We start from the raw sequence: 18,255 nt of genomic DNA, 5'->3' as shown, positions 1-18,255 counted from the left end.
CTTCTTGCCACAATATTTCGGCGCAGAGTCTTGTGGCCATCTTCAGGTGATACTGGCGAACACTCCTTGAGCTCTGGTATTTACGGCCCCTCCGGCACATGCGTGGTGGATTCACTTGTTGCGCGTGCGCTACTTGAGCGCGTTAGATTCTGCTGCGTCGCGCGCCCTCCTTGGTGAAAACTCGCCGCATCGACGTCAATTCGATTGTCTTCCTGCGGTTCCATCACAGACCTACGCCGGCTAAGGAAGACACGAAGGTTTTCGACAATTGGATTCCATGCCGAATTCAGTTGGTAACCGCCGTCACGATTAATAAGAGACTCATTGTCAGACAGCCGTATTTCCACGGATTCATTAATAACACAATGCGATCCTGCACTGTATACGTCCTTTGCCCTATATAAGATCTGCCGCATTCACATGGAATCATCTGACCAGTTTCCCCCACCTGCTGTCGGGTGTGGTATGTTGTATTTGTGCGAACTTTTAGCGCAGTGTTTAAGTGAGTGTTCCGTGTTGCGCGTCGTTCCACAGTGTTGCGGACGGAAATCATGCTGTCGCTAGGTGTGCTTTTTATATCTCTTGCGAACAGAACCCAGACTGTCGCCGTGTTTTTTTAATTGTCTGTCTGTTGTTTTTCTGCTCCCTGTGTGTTTTATTAGCTTCATCGACCCTGTGTTTTATGTTTTATGCTCCAGAATTTTCTGCCATTTTTACCTTTAAGTCACCGATTTTATCGCCAACTGTTATTATTTTTTATTATCTTCATCTTTTTAAAACAACTTCTGTAGGCTGAAGAGCGGCGTAATAAGCTGCTGCCAGCCCGCCCCCTTTAGGGGGAATCGAAACCCAATAAAGGAAAAAAAACATGGAATCCTGTAAAAACCTGCCTAGCGCAGCTCTAGGTCGTCTTTGACACATCCCAATAGCGACGAAATTTCTGCAGGAGGGCGAAAGATTGGTTTCACTATATATTTTCTTAGTATTCTGCCTATTTGCGCTGAAATATAACCAATATATGGTAAATAGGCAGTCGTTTTAAAAGCCTCTTCTTTGTTCCGTCGTTTACAGGCCTGCAGCGCTCTCTCCCCTTGCTGGGACGAATACCCATTCTTCAGAAATACAGTCTGCAGGTGCTCCAGTTGCGTTTGCAAGCTGTCGGTGTCAGAGATAACGTGGGCTCGGTGAGTCAATGTCTTCAAAACACCCATTGTGTGTGCCGGATGATGGCAACTAGCGGCTTGCAAGTAAAGGTCTGTGTGAGTGGGTTTTCTATATACTAAATGACCAAGTGTGCCACCGTTCTTACGTCGCACCAATACGTCTAAAAACGGCCAGCAGCCTTCCTTCTCTAACACCATAGCAAATTTTATATTTTCGTGTATGGAGTTCAGATGTTGTAGGAACTCTCGCAGACGATCCAAACCATGAGGCAAACCTATAAAAGTAACATCAACGTATCGCCAAAATACAGTTGGTTTAAAAGTGGCTGAGGCGAGTGCTCGCTCCTCAAAATCTTCCATAAAAAGATTGGCCACCAGGGGAGATAAAGAACTCCCCATGGCGACACCGTCTGATTGCTCATAAAAAAGCAGCACTCCGTCTTCAGGCCACAAGTGGCCCACCGGGACCATCCGACCGCCGTGTCATCCTCGGTTGAGGATGCGGAGAGTAGGTGCATGTGGTCAGCACACCGCTCTCCCAGTCGTTACGATGGTTTTCTTTGACCGGAGCCGCTACTATTCGGTCGAGTAGCTCCTCAGTTGGCATCACGAGGCTGAGTGCATCCCGAAAAATGGCAACAGCGCATGGTGGCTGGATGGTCACCCATCCAACTGCCGGCCACGCCCGACAGCGCTTAACTTCGGTGATCTCACGGGAACCGGTGTATCCACTGCGGCAAGGCCGTTGCCGATTGCTCATAACGCTCATTGTTAAATAAATATGTAGAGTAGAGAGTGTGCTCAAAGAGCGCTGTAATGTCAGCTCCAAACCTATTGCCAATGAGATGTAGTGAGTCCACAAGAGGTACATTTGTAAAAAGTAAAACTAACTCAAAACTAACCAACAAGCCATGACTTTGCAGCTGCAATAACTTAAGTCTGCAGATAAAATCGCTAGAATTACTTATGTGATGTGGACACTTTCCTATCATTGGTCTCAGCAAAGACGCCAAATACTTTGCTAAGCCGTAAGTGGCTGCTCCAATAATACTAACAATTAGACGTAGTGACACGTTATCCTTGTGGATCTTCGGCAATCTATATAGCCAAGGTGGAACTGAACTATTTGGTTTTAGTTTCTTAACTTAGCTTAAATCTCACACGTATACATGTTATTTGTCCTGAAGAGTAAAAGAAGGCAGAGAGAAAAAGTGATATAGAATCAGCTTCGCTTGCAAAAAATCCTAGGTTCATATCGCAGCTCCCCCTAAAGGAAGTTTGGAATTTAGATACAGAACACTGGTACACAGAGTCTTGATGATTACACAGTGTCTATTGCAGGTCACGACTTCTCCTCCTATGCCGGCTATGGACTGCTGGTAACTTTTTTACCGTCGCCAGTAGTCGAAACACTGCATTAGTATGCATTACTATCTCTGCTTCGGATTCCTTACTTAATGTAGCCGCCAACCTACTTTCAGACTATCAGAACTTCATTTGGTGTCTCGGGCCACTGGCAAATTATAGCCGGACTGTACTCAGTTATCGTGCTATGATTCAGAACATCCATGTTGCTTCGAATGTACGGGAAGTGACGCTATCACTTCGCCACGCGATCCAGCAGGACCGCTATCCGGAAATTGCAGCCAGATGAAGTCTTGCTGCTGCGCCGCGCGGCTTGAATAATGGACAACCCGTCCGATAACCAGACTGCGCCGGTGCAGAGGTATTGATCAGGTTTACAGGGCGCCGTATTTGGGAAAGTAATAGCTTCATTTCCCTCCCTCTCCACCATCACCCAACTCATCTGCTACGTGGAGGCTCTTTATGAGCTCGTGTCCATACTTTCTGGCGGTGCTACAACAGATTCAATAACTGCCTTTCAGAATTTTCCTACGACTGACCGGAAATTATGTGGACACATTTTCATAAAGACAAACTGATTTATAATAAATAAATCGTTCCCCTGTCTTATTTCTAGTTTTTTGGCTTAGGATAAATGAATATCAGATCTTAAACAGATGACATGAATATTATATCCTTGCGTCAGGTAACTTTTTTTTTAATGTGAATTACTTTACATATCAAGACTGGTGCAGACACGTACGCAGAAGTATGGAGGATTTTTGAATCATATCTCTTTCTCACCTCGACCTTCTTATCGAAAGAAAAAGAAACTTTAAACATGAGACATTAAGAGCACACATGCTGAAAACTCAAAATTTGATTAACACCCAGATAAAGTTCTACGGAATTATAAATGGCACAAAATAGTCAATAATTAAGCAGCTCAAAGCTAAATTGTAATTTATACATCCAAAACGAATTGCAAGAATAAAAGTACACCTGAATAACCATATAACCAATCAAAACTCATTGCTAAAAAGGGTGCTGGTATAGCGAAATGAAAACACCCGCACACTCACTTCACAATTATAGAATCTTTGCCTCTCCTTACCACTACAACTATAATTATGCCAAAACCATACACTATGACTTTTCATCCTACATCATATGACTTCCGGAATACAATCTGCATTTCAAACTGAAATATCTGATGTGCTGAAGCCAGTAACAGTAAAAAATTTACGAATGTTGTTACTCGCAATTTTACACTCCTGGAAATGGAAAAAAGAACACATTGACACCGGTGTGTCAGACCCACCATACTTGCTCCGGACACTGCGAGAGGGCTGTGCAAGCAATGATCACACCCATGGCACAGCGGACACACCAGGAACCGCGGTGTTGGCCGTCGAATGGCGCTAGCTGCGCAGCATTTGTGCACCGCCGCCGTCAGTGTCAGCCAGTTTGCCGTGGCATACGGAGCTCCATCGCAGTCTTTAACACTGGTAGCATGCCGCGACAGCGTGGACGTGAACCGTATGTGCAGTTGACGGACTTTGAGCGAGGGCGTATAGTGGGCATGCGGGAGGCCGGGTGGACGTACCGCCGAATTGCTCAACACGTGGGGCGTGAGGTCTCCACAGTACATCGATGTTGTCGCCAGTGGTCGGCGGAAGGTGCACGTGCCCGTCGACCTGGGACCGGACCGCAGCGACGCACGGATGCACGCCAAGACCGTAGGATCCTACGCAGTGCCGTAGGGGACCGCACCGCCACTTCCCAGCAAATTAGGGACACTGTTGCTCCTGGGGTATCGGCGAGGACCATTCGCAACCGTCTCCATGAAGCTGGGCTACGGTCCCGCACATCGTTAGGCCGTCTTCCGCTCACGCCCCAACATCGTGCAGCCCGCCTCCAGTGGTGTCGCGACATGCGTGAATGGAGGGACGAATGGAGACGTGTCGTCTTCAGCGATGAGAGTCGCTTCTGCCTTGGTGCCAATGATGGTCGTATGCGTGTTTGGCGCCGTGCAGGTGAGCGCCACAATCAGGACTGCATACGACCGAGGCACACAGGGCCAACACCCGGCATCATGGTGTGGGGAGCGATCTCCTACACTGACCGTACACCACTGGTGATCGTCGAGGGGACACTGAATAGTGCACGGTACATCCAAACCGTCATCGAACCCATCGTTCTACCATTCCTAGACCGGCAAGGGAACTTGCTGTTCCAACAGGACAATGCACGTCCGCATGTATCCCGTGCCACCCAACGTGCTCTAGAAGGTGTAAGTCAACTACCCTGGCCAGCAAGATCTCCGGATCTGTCCCCCATTGAGCATGTTTGGGACTGGATGAAGCGTCGTCTCACGCGGTCTGCACGTCCAGCACGAACGCTGGTCCAACTGAGGCGCCAGGTGGAAATGGCATGGCAAGCCGTTCCACAGGACGACATCCAGCATCTCTACGATCGTCTCCATGAGAGAATAGCAGCCTGCATTGCTGCGAAAGGTGGATATACACTGTACTAGTGCCGACATTGTGCATGCTCTGTTGCCTGTGTCTATGTGCCTGTGGTTCTGTCAGTGTGATCATGTGATTTATCTGACCCCAGGAATGTGTCAATAAAGTTTCCCCTTCCTGGGACAATGAATTCACGCTGTTCTTATTTCAATTTCCGGGAGTGTATATTACAGTACGTCAGAGAAAGAGATACAAATATAGTGCTACTATCACAGTCTCCTTGGGTTTGCTGCTGGATCCTAAAATCAGCATGATTCGACAGTTCGGCGATCCATCTGTCCGACAACTTAACGGGAACGCTGCCACTACAAAGACCCGTTGAAAACTGGCACCAAGGTTACAAATCGTCGTCCTACATAGACGTCTGCATCGTACACGGCGTTAAGTGCCTCCTATCACAGATGTTGCCTCCAAGACTGGGCTCGTGGAGTCGCCCTTAATAGAATTCGGCGCGAACAATATGTCGTATTCGTTTTGCCCGTGGGCAGGTGGATATTTTTTCCAGTGACTTATTTTACTTGGATTTCAGTGTCCAACAGATGTGGGGGGCACTACCGGACTGGACACAGAAGAGCACCATTACCAGACAGTTATCCAAATTTGAACGGCTTCTTCCTCGTCCTACTACGTCAGAAGGGGATAAACGTCGACGCACTATGGTTGTTCTTGCTAGTGTAAGTGGGCTGCTTCTGTGTTTGTAGCGTTTCGCATTGGATCTCTGACTGTGCTTTCTTTGTAAGAGACTCTTTGGCTGGTCGGACTCGTTGTTGGAAGTTAATCGCCAGCAGTGTTTGGCAGTTGGAAGTTCGGCGCCAGCAGTGGTAGAATTACTGTTGGGCAGTTGAAGGTGAACAGTCAGCAGTGATGGATGTTAAGTGTGAGAAGTTAGCATTGATGGAGGGTAGAGATCTGAAGTGTTAGCGTAAACTAACGATCTGTACATGTTCCACTTGGAGACTGAATATTATTCATGATTATATACCTTTGCACTAGATGTCAATAACGATTTATGTTTGTGTCTGAACTGGACATTATTAAGGTAAAAAAAATACATTATTTGGTTTGCAACAAAATCTTTCCTTTGCTAACCACATGCCTATTACTAGTTAGTGGCTTTAGTAGTTAGAATCTTTTATTTAGCTGGCAGTATTGACACTCGCTGCATTACAGTAGTTCATGTAATGAAGAATTTTGTGAGGTAAGTGCTTAATGAAATGTATAGCTTATTGTTAAGATTTCTTGTTAGTCTGAGCCATGCTTTTGAATTAATTTTGAAGTCAGGTGATCCTTTTTCTGAGCAGTCAGATTGCGTTGTGCTAGAATATTGTAGGTCAGTGTTGACATGATAAGAATAAGTAAGGAGAAAGTAGTTTAACTTGCATTCAATTTCACTCAGCAGTTTAAGTAAAATATTTAATAAAGAAGTTTCATCTATCGCCCTTAGTCAAGGATACCTAACTGGAATCTTCTGATGTTTCTGGTACTTTGAATAATTAGTGCATGATTAGAAATTAATTATTGTTACTGCTAGCGCGTAATTGTATAGAGGATATCCTTTGTAGTTGTAGTTTTTCATTGTTGTACAATATTGTAATGAGCAAAGCAGTTGTGGCATGCATGTGGAGTTGCACCAAGTGTTTCGCAGTCGCGTTTGCAATTAATTAGATATTATTTTCAATGCTATTTTTAATGTGTTTTCTTATTTTTGCTCTTCAGATTGTGCTTTTCTGTGTCATCATGTGAAATTCTCTGATAATCGTGGTGTGTGAAAAGCACAACACTAAGCCACAAAGTAAATTGAGAAAAGATAGTGATGATGAGCGCAGCGTGTCAGCACTACCTTGTAATGAAGTGACAAATGTCCAAAATAATTTGATAATTGTGCATAGGGAAATGGACCACACAATGAATAATGATGTAGACAGTAAAACAATTAGTGAACAGGGAAATACTGTTGATCGATCGTTCGGCAATAGCTCGCCTGAGGAATGCGAAATGACAGAACATAATCTTGCAAATACCGTAGATTCAGGTTTTGTGTCCTTACCCTTTTCTCAATTAAGTCAAGACTCACTCTCTTCTTTTCAAAATGCGAATGTTGCCGCTGCAAATCCACTGCCGAAAACCACAAAGGAACATGTTCCAGACGCTAATATATTGTTATTACAACTAACGCAACAATTGGGACAACAGCTACAAAAGTTAGACACAATGGAACAAAATCTTCAAAAGTTATACACAACGCTTGAACAAACACGTGAAGGTTTAACTGCTGAGTTACTTAAAATCGAATCTAACCGTCAAAAAGTTTGTAAAGACGTGAAAACGCAAATTTGTGAGCATTTTCAGACTATTTTCCGCGACATGCTAAAACTGACTCAGTTGCGTGTACCGATACGGTTATGCAACTTGTTGAAATTCAGGAAAACTTAAAGGACACAGTAGATACGCTTTTGACACAAATTGACAGTTTAAAACTTGGTTCAGAAAAACATACTGAGGCAATCAGTTAATTATCAGAAAAAGTAGTCGAACTTTCGGACCAACTAACTAATTTATCTACGAAGGTAGTGATGATCTGAATGATACAAGACCGGTAGCCTTTACTGACACAGAAGAATACGAACAAATTAGAAAATTCAAACAAAATCAGAATCAAATCAATACACAGTACAAAACAGAAATGCCGGAAGTACAAGATCAGTTGGTTCACGTATTACAAGAATTACATTTTTCAGAGGACACTCGCGAACTGACATGGGAAGAGGGATTCAGAAATAAGGAAAATTCACAAAGTAACAACACAGAGTATTTCGGAGTTTTTGAAAGGAGTTGGCAATGTGCACCGAATCTTGAGCGGAACCGCCGACACGACATAACAATGACCGATTTGCAACTCGCCGATACGATGATTTTGACTATAAGCTCTTCATCACAACGCGTAAATTTAAAACATTCAAAAATTCCGGTATTGATATACATCCACAAGCTTGGCTTCATCAGTTTGCTCATTGTTTTCCTCCTAATTGGTCATTAGAGCACGGATTAGAAATTATGTGTAGCTATCTAGAAAATGAACCAGCAGTAAGAATGCAATTGGTTATTCGCGACTGTCACAGTGAAGGAGATTTCTGTCATGCCTTCCTTTCTGCATATTGGTCACATGCTATTCAAGATCGAGTTAAACACAGCATCATAGTGATGAAACATTTCGAACAATCTGAATTTTCTAGCCTTGTAAAATATTTCGGAGATATGTTTCACAAAAATCAGTATTTGTCAAACCCATACAGCCCATCAGAACTCATCCGTATTTGCTTAATTAAATTGCCTGAACATTTGAGACATGTTATTTTGGTAGGACGTTGCAAAGATGACATTGAAGCTTTTCAGGGACTTTTACAAGAATTGGAAATCGACACAGACTGTCGCGGGATGTAAAAACAGGAAAACAACAATTACAGGTCACATCCGTCACAATTCCGTGATGACAGAGATAATAACCAGACACGACAACACTACTTTTACAACGCAAATCGTGACCAAAATAGACACCACCCGTACGATAACCGTTCGCAGAATAACAATAGTTACAGGGAAAGATCACCTCTCCATGGTAATGATTATGACAGAGACAGTCGTAGAAACAGACAATATGGGAAGCAGAATAGATATTATCAAGGGAAACAGAATAACTTCAGACGCACTGGTCCACCTCGGAGTTAACGATTCTGGAAGAAATTCTCCACCACTTAACCGACAAGGAAGAAACTACAGAAACTACCGACATGACGACAGACGATATAATCATGACGACAGACCTGAATTTAATCAGAACTGGCGGGATTCAAACAGGGCAGAGCCCTCTCGACAAGTTGAAATTGTAGAAGCTAGATCTCCAAATTCTAGTAACGATGCACGAGAACAAAGAGATAATAGACCATGACTTGCAACCACTGGCAACCACAAAATGTACTTATGAAGCTGACAACATAGCTGCTATGATTTTTCATTAGGTAAAAATGGAAGACATTAGAGAAATCTTACTCCAGGAACATGACGTAAAATAGAATAACATTGCATGTCCTGTAATTCACATCACAGCAAAGGACATAAAATTTACGGCGGTACTTGACTCTCGCAGTCCTATTTCAGTAATTAGTGAAACAGCCTTTAGTAAATATAACAAATTCAACAATTGCCCACACTTCCTTTATGTATGATTAAATTACAAGGTGCAATTTTTAGAAAAAGTGTAGATGTACACCAACAAACCGACTTAGAATTCTTTTGTCAAAGCCACAGATTTACTATGAATTTTCTTATTGTTCCATTATTGTCGACGGAAATTATATTGGGTGTAGAATTTTTGAATGAATATAAACCAGTTTTAAGTTTTCACGATGCTGAAATAAGTTTAGAGAAAGAAGGTAAGTCAATAGCTTTGAAATTTGATGATTGGCTTTCAAACCATGATCAGGAAATCAGTCGGCTTTACCTCTTGTTACACCACAGTTCGGAACTTTCTTCGGAACTTGACACTAATAATCACTTTGCAAGTATTGACAGGGATGATATTGATGACGTATTACATACTAACAATTTAATCCAGAATAAAATTCAAACAATTGAGAACTGTAATAACAATGATAGGCAGGACCTTTTTGCCATTTTACAGGCACACTCCACAGTTTTTACTCACAAAACAGGAACAATTAAAGGATTTCAATACCAATTTTATGTTCATGAACATACTAAAGTTTGTGTCAGACCTTACGTAATTCCGGCACATTATAGGGACCGTGTTAGAATGGAAATACAATATATGCTTGACGAGGGCATTATTAAGCATGCAGTAAGCTCATACAATAATCCATCACATATTGTTGACAAAAAAAAACTGATCGATCAGGCTTGTCATAGATTTGAGACAAATAAATACCATCATCATTCCTGAAACCAGGGTGTATACGACCCGGCTCAACCGGAAGATTCGGGAAAAGCCGGGAATTTTTTCACCTGGGAGAAAACCCGGAAAAACCCGGGAATTTTTTTTAGAATTCCGAGAATTTTTCATTGTTTTAGTTTTCAGTTAAATTTTCGTAATTTTGACTGGTAAGAACCGATATTCTAACAGAGGATATTATTGTGTCCCGCTACTGCAGAATAATACAGCAGTAATAAAAGATGAACGGGAAAAGAAAACGAAAATAAAACTTAAATTGCAAAGGAAATGCGCCATATACAACAACAAAACACAGTACTCATATAAGCGTCTGCCAGCAGCAAAATGTGTCAAAGGCTTTAGGAAGACTATGCAATGCTTCATAACAACAAATTGCCTCCGATGAACGTACGTCACAACTGTTTACATTAGATTCGTTATAGCAGTTACGAGCAGGCTCATGCGCATGCGCAGTTGAATCGCGTATCTTCTCCCGTTCTGGCTGCAGAAATGTGGCTGTTGGCTGTGTAAGCAATTGCAGTAACCACCCAGATGCTACGGGGAAAAATTTAACTGGCGCGCCCAAGCTGCCAGACACACACATGTGCACGATCACGCATGCGCAGGATCTAGAAGGTTGGGAAGGGGGGGGGGGGAAACCTAGGTATCTAGCGCCTAGCATCCAGCGCACGCTGGTATATCGATTATTCATATGATTTTGAACGCATCCATGTTGGTTTTTTAACGTTTTTGAACACCTTCTAAGTTGATTTCTGAATGGATCGTAAGTTGATTTTTGAATGCGTGCATAGTATACGTGATGTCTGTCAGGGGAATTCTCGTCGTATCTGGAAATAAACTTTCCTGCAGACAAAAGTGGACGGGGCTATGCGAGCTGGGTGGAATAAAGCCGAGCGGATGAATGCCAATCGCTGTCTGATTACGTGGCTGATTGGGTTTGCGAATGATCAGCGTTGCTATATTTATTAGCGAAATCCATAGATTCAGACAACCATAGTGGAAATAAACGACTAACAGGAATAACAGATAAGAAAGATTACGTATTATCTTCTGGGAGATCCAAAAAAATGAAATTTTGACATAAAATTTTTGGCCAGAACGGTACACTAGTAAGGGCTAGTTGTTCAGTTCCAGGCTAGCAGCCGCTTAAGTTCTGTTCTGGAAGCAGCGCGGAAAACGTGTTCTATGAACATTTAACATCGCCTGACCGGAAAATAATCGCGGGATAACGAAACCGATGATTCTGACAGGTTTAGTGAAGTTAACCGGCGAATAAGTTTTGACAATGGCAGGAATAGTTACAGAATTAGTGATAAGATTGTTCGTTAGAAGGAGGAAGGATAAGAAACGGGGACATCACACAAATTATGGAAGAATATCACGATTCCAAATTTTAATAAAAATTTCGTACTACTACTTTTCGATCTCATCCTTGAGAAATTGGAGCGTATGAATGAAATGTGAAACTATTTCCTTAACATAAAGCTTTTTGCTTATAGTAGGCCTAACAGGCATTTGATATTGGTACTTCGTGAATTATATTGTCGTGTTATAAAAATGACCATTTGCGTCACAACAGTCTCATTTGTTAGGTGTGTGTTAAAATTGCTGCAATATTACAAAGGCCTATTTTGTTTTTTTCGAGCAGACAGTGACAAAATATACGTAATCAGATCGAGAAACCACACCAGTCTTGGGTGCTATTTGTATTGTAACCTCCCCCTCACTTACCGACCTTAATGACAGTGAAAGATGAAACCGCGTGTACCTAATGGGAGTTTTGGAAAAGCAATCGTCACCGAAGTTAAGCTGTCGGTAAAGAGGGAGGAAAGGGTTACATCTAAATGAAAGGAAATGTGCTAATGAAACTGGTGGAAATTAATTTTGAAAAGGGGTAAAGTTAATAAAGAAAGTAAATGTGCAGCCATTACGTTAACAATTAACTAGCGGTAATTAGGTATTTGAGATTTGGGGGAAATCACGGTCGCCAGTCCTAAGGACAATTACTATAGTAACTGAAAAAGAAAGGTTATTACACATATAATTAGCACTAGAAGCGTGGCAACTGAAGGTTGACACGTGTAGTGTGAAAATTGAAAGTTTGTCAGAAGTAATAAATTTCGCTACACCCTGACTTAATTTAGCAAAAGAATTAATAAAACTGAAAAATCGAAAGTTAATTTAGTGACTGAAGTTAATAGTGAGCTTTCTTTCTGAAGCACATCGAAATTAAGTAAAATACGGTTAGTCTTGGACTACCTCAACAATCATTTCTAAAGCTACTTGAATCTACGCAATTTAGAAAGAAGAGATTTAACTTTGAACTTGAATTAAATGATTCTGAACAATTAGCAATAGTAAAATTTAGTACGTACCAAGCTGAGCTGCAGTCACAGGTACGCTAAAATATGCTAACAAAACTCGCACTCTTAATTTGTGCTTATGTAATCTGAATATTGTAGCCAGCTATGAATACTTTGAAATTAAAGCAGTGAAATCGAATGGTATAATTTTAATGCTGGCGTTTAAATTTCAACGACACTCGGATTCATTTCGGAAAAGGAAGGGACCCTGCTTGGTAATGCAATTGGGACAATGAGCAACAAAGGTTCATGCTAAGTTGCTGTTATTATAGTTACGAAAATGGTACAGTTTGAAAAGCTGAGGTCTGCCATACAGTTCTAAAACTTTACTTGCTTCCAGTCTTCCTTGATGGTTGATTGAAGGTTTGAAGCCGTCGATCGAGGAGGTGGCGACAGTCACTCATTGTCGGCCGTCGCTGTTGCAGAAGCTGGATGTTGGCGCGCCTTCTTCTCGACACGGTCACCAGACGAAACGGGCTCTTGATGTGCGCTAGTTAATGTTTCCCATCCGCGACACCATGTCAGAAACTATCATCGCAAGTCGAGCGCAATTACATGCTGCCAAGCTCCGAAAGCGCGGCAACTCGCGGGAGCGTCACACAACACACCTGCTCCACTCGCTACTCCCGCCAGACTCCTTCTGCTCAGCCCGCGCTCCACGCGGCAGAGTTAACACCACCAAAGATCCTACACACTTTGATTCTTCACACGACCTATCGATGTAATCGTTCGACAGCAGTTTTCCCTAGGCAAGACCCAGCGTAAAAGTACAAATAATATTTACGAAACAAACCAACATAAATGCATAAATATATATATATACAAACAGGAAAACAATTACAATATATAAAGAGACAGAAATGTCATATCTTGAGGTAACAAAACAAGGAAAAAATTACAGTACAATAGATGGAAATAGGAGGATATGCATTTCCGGTGTTACACGTGCCCCCCATTGTCTGAGGATGTTCGTGTAACGTAAACAGACTCAGAAAATGTCCCAAAAAAGAAACAGCGGAAATGCATATGCTCAAAACATCAAAAAAAATTTAGCATTCGTCTAATTAACCATAAACCAATTTTTAGACAATAATAATTGAGTGGAGACACTCTTAATCTTATTCCACTCTGTCATCTTGCACAAAATAAAACAGGTTGACAACATATCAAAATTCATAGAAAACATAGAAAATGGTTTAGCTATTCCAAAATCATTAAAATTCGTAACACTATAAGAAATGGAATACTATTTGCAAAATTGATCAGAGTACATGGTCATAAAAAACAGGTATATCAAAATACGCAAACTAATAATTAATTACATAGAATACACATTTTTATGTAACCTTTCCATAATTAATTTTCTCGTCATGTCCAATTAACGCTAAACAAGAAAATAATATACAGCAGATCGAAAAAAACATAAATATTGACAGTAGAATTCTTTCAGCTGTCCAGGAAGAAAAACAGTTCCGCCTTCCGTACCCGCAAGTACAAAGAATGCCGACAGCGGCACAAGAGCCGTCAGCGGCACAAGAGCCGACAGCGGCTTCGCCTCGCAAGTATTGTTGCGCCCGCCTGTGCGGCACGCTTGATCTCACTCGCCCTTGTAACGGCGTTTCCAGAACGTCCGTTTCACTAGATTCTTTAGGAAAAACTCACTCCCGAGTAATCTCAAGGAGTCCCTTAATACTATCACAGTGGATAACTCAACACTGTCCATCATCACACGCATGTACTAGCCTGAAACTTAAAACAGCGTCTAAGTACATCGGCAATGACTAATAAAAACACACATTCATGAAATATTACAGAAAGTTACAAAATCATATTTACATTGCTTAATCTACTGTGACTCAGCTGAAAACTTAAACTAGCACCTTGGATTTTTCAGATGATTACTAATCAGTTACTCTTAAATCATTTAGTCAAAATTAATTACTTATTAATTACAACTTCTTTAATGACCTCTAGGTCAGGCAAAAGCATCGTAACATGGCACATCCTTAAATCTTACACTCTATATTTACATACTGTACAAATTACCCATTGTGTGGTATTAATCGATCCTAGGTTGGTACAACTTCAAGTCTACAATATTCCGTATACCTAATCGTTTTCCAGAGCTTGGATACTCTAAGCAATAAGCATTTGTGTGAGGTATACCAATGACTTTATATGGTCCATTATAAACAAACTTAAATTTAGAGATTTCATTGTCTATCTCGCTCGATTTCTCATGAGCTTTTACAAGTACTAAGTCTCCGATAGCAAACTTAGCAAAACGCGTTTTAGCGTCATGACGACGTATGCGAGCATCGGCTTTTAGCTTCATTACTTCTCGCAAACGATCTTTTTTCACACCAATACTAATGTCAATCCGTGGAGGGAATTTGATTATCTCTTCCACTAAACTTTTACTTCTGTCATCCAACAGGATTTCCTCTGGAGAAAATCCCGTCGATTCATGTCTCAAGGTGTTCATAATTCTCTCAAATACTGCTACATATTTGCCCCATGCCCTATGATTGTGATGGCAATAGGTACGGCAAAGTCGGCCTAGCTCGCGCATATACCTCTCAGCGGGATTCCCAGCCGGACAGTAAGCTGAAATATGGATCACCTCGACCCCATTACTTTCCATGCCTTCATTTCACAACTTAGAAGTAAATTGTGCCCCATTATCTGATAGAATCGCCTTGGGCTTGCCAATATGAACAAAATAATCGTTCACAAGCTTGCTATAGACCGCTTTGGCTGTAGCTTTCCTAATCGGGTATAGCTTGATGAACTTGGAAAAAGCTTCTAGCACTACTAAAATGTAGGCAAAGTTTCCTGATGACTTGGGCAAAGGTCCGTACAAGTCCACGCACAGTAACTCAAAGGTGTCGTTAGGCCTTATACTTTGCATAGGACCACGACTCGTACAGTTGGTAACCTTCACCTTCTGACATAAATCGCAAGTTTTCACTCTGTCAGTAACGCGTTTTAACACGTTGTTAAAATGCACTACTTCACTCAGCTTTTCCGTACATTTCTTTGGTCCACAGTGACCATACGCCAAATGGTAGTAGTCTATTATTTCCGTGACGTATTTGGTGGGCCAGCATACCCGCCAAATATTACTATCTTCACCCTTACATATGTACAAGATATGATCGTATATCTTGTAATACTTTCTTAATTTCTCTCCTTCTGGACTCCTTTCGTCATATCGGGTTTTCACCATATTTAAACAACCGTCCTCGTTCTGATGACGACGTAGATTCTTACAGATGTTCACTACTAATTTACGTCCCTCAACTTCTTTAAAATAGTATAATTTGACCACTCCATCTGACTCATCTTTCAATACATCTTGATTAGACTCGGGCAACCGCGACAGCGCATCCGCTACGCAATTGTCGATCCCTTTTACGTAACAGAGGTCATAGTTAAATTGCTGTAAATACAGCGACCACCTAGTCAGTCTTTCGTGAAGTAGTTTACAATCCTTCAGATAAGTGAGCGCCTTATGGTCCGTATGAATAATCACCTTACGGTCCCATAGGTAACCCTTGAACTTCTTGAATCCCCACACGATAGCGAGACACTCTTTCTCAGAAATCGTGTAGTTTCGCTCACTTTTTGATAAAGTTCGACTCGCGAACGCTATCGTCCGGTGTTCCTTATCCTCTCCTTCACCAACTTCTTGGAACAGTTCTACCCCCACCCCGTAATTGGACGAATCCGTTCCCAGAAGGAAGGGTAGCGATAAATCAGGATGAAATAGTATGTTAGATCTTAACAACTCGTCTTTTAATCTCTCGAAAGCGGCCTGACACCCGTCAGTCCACACAAACGGAACGTTTTTGCGTAAGAGGTTATTCAAATTTTCATCATTAAACACTTGTCCTTTTACAAATTTGCGGTAAAATCCTGTTAACCCTAGAAAACTTTTTAACTGTTTCCTAGACTTGGGTGGAGGACAATTCCTTATTGCCTCTAGTTTCTCTGGGTCCTTCGTAATACCAGCAGTGGTAATTACATGCCCTAAAAATTTCAGTTCCTGCTTCACAAATTCGCATTTCTTTAGCTTTAGAGTCATCCCGCCACGGCGCAATGCTCTAAAAACTTCATCTAACAGGTCACAATGGTCATGCCAAGTGGCATTGGCCAACAATAGGTCGTCAACATATACAGTTAATCTTGAGCTCAAAGCCGGTCCTAGCACCTTATCTAGGGCCCTGATGAATACGGACACAGATATATTAAGTCCAAACGGCAGTACTCTATACTGATAACACCTGCCCGCAAACAAGAAGGCGGTGTATGGCCTAGATTCTTCTTCGAGTTCTATTTGCCAGTAACTAGCCGTCAGATCGAGGCTAGTCATGAACTTAACGTCATGAAAACGTTGCAAAACCTCCTCCATACTCTCTGGTCTGTCTGTTTCACGTTGAACGACCCTATTCAACGTGCGTGCGTCAATCACAATACGCACACTACCATCCCGTTTTGCTACAATGACCAAACCGTTATTGTATGGCCTCGTACTTCTTTCAATCACTCCCCATTCGATCATCTTATCTATCTCTCGTTGCACTGCTTCCTTTTTGGACAGCGGTATAGCATACGGTCTCACGAAGAATGGTTCGTGCGGAATTACATGCAACTTGCATTTATATCCTTCCACAAGTCCCGGTTTGTCTGAAAACACACTCTTATTCCTCATTATTACTTCATACAGGCCTCGTCTTTGTTCGTGTGTTACGTTTGACACACCGTCTATAATACTTTCCAATTCACTTTCTACACTATTGTCAATTCCGAGATTCCTCACATTACAGTAGTTCAAATTCATACCTACGTCAATAGCATCCGGCCAGTTAACAATGTGTATAGGCTGGTATTGCCTATGCACACCGTCTCCTGCCTCGTCAAAACTAACTACTATTGTTTTATTTTGTGACGTACATGTCACAGTTTTACTTTCGCAATTAATCACTGCACGGTACTTTAATAGCCAATCTAACCCGATAATTACTTCCGTAGTCAAGTCTGGCACGACGACAAACTCTTGTTCAAATCGTGCCCCACATATTTCGAAGTTGACAAAAATCTGTTTTGTGACCGGTTTACTGGCCTTCCCAGTAGCACCGATAATTTTCACTCCTGCTACTGGCATAACTACGATGCCAGGTCTGTCTTTCAGTAACTCAAATATTTTCCCAGATACAGCACTCAATTCTGCACCGGTGTCAATCAACACGTTTAGTTGTAGGTCATGCATATTAACAGACACTACTATCTGTCTACACTTGTCCTCGGCTGTCTCTTTATTTTCCCACAGTAAATCCTCGTCTATATCCAGGTCATTCCAGAAAAAACCATCCGGCTTTGACCCTAAATCCGGCTTATCTGGCGGCTTTTTCAGCCTCTGTTCACATACAGTTTTAATTTCAACACGTTTGTCCTGAGGCTTAGCCTGTAGCTTCGCCTCCAATACCGAAACCTTTTCCTGTAACTCGTCAACTAGTGAGTGTTGCTTTGCTATCAATTCATTAATCGTCACCTTCGTTGATTCCACTTTGGTCAGATTAATCTCATCCGCCAATCTACCTGGAGGAATGTGTCCAGTAGTTTCTGCAATTACTTCCGCTAGATCTGCGCAACCCACACTGCTATCGTCTGACCGTATAATGTCAGCTCTAACCTCATACACGTTGTAATCTATGTGCTTTTCTACCAATCGTGTCCGGCTATCACTAAAATTTTCGCAATCTTTCTCCTTAATACTCTCGCAATGTTTAAACTGGAGGTTTGCGTCGGATGGGTCGGTTACTTCTACCACTGAAACTTTCGGTAAGGTCTGCCGGTTAGGGCCAGAACTTTCCGTTACTACTTCAACA

At 41.9% G+C, this 18,255-nt stretch overlaps 1 pseudogene; it reads right to left on the bottom strand.

Moving 5' to 3' along the window:
* Positions 1-1,796: 1,796 nt before the first annotated feature.
* On the bottom strand, positions 1,797-1,913 carry LOC126089642 (5S ribosomal RNA; annotated as a pseudogene).
* Positions 1,914-18,255: the final 16,342 nt, after the last annotated feature.

Source organism: Schistocerca cancellata, chromosome 6, assembly GCF_023864275.1.
Source record: "Schistocerca cancellata isolate TAMUIC-IGC-003103 chromosome 6, iqSchCanc2.1, whole genome shotgun sequence".
NCBI classification, from domain to species: domain Eukaryota; kingdom Metazoa; phylum Arthropoda; class Insecta; order Orthoptera; family Acrididae; genus Schistocerca; species Schistocerca cancellata.
The sequence above is the reverse complement of the archived record's forward strand: the minus strand, read 5'-3'. Positions and strand labels throughout refer to the sequence as shown.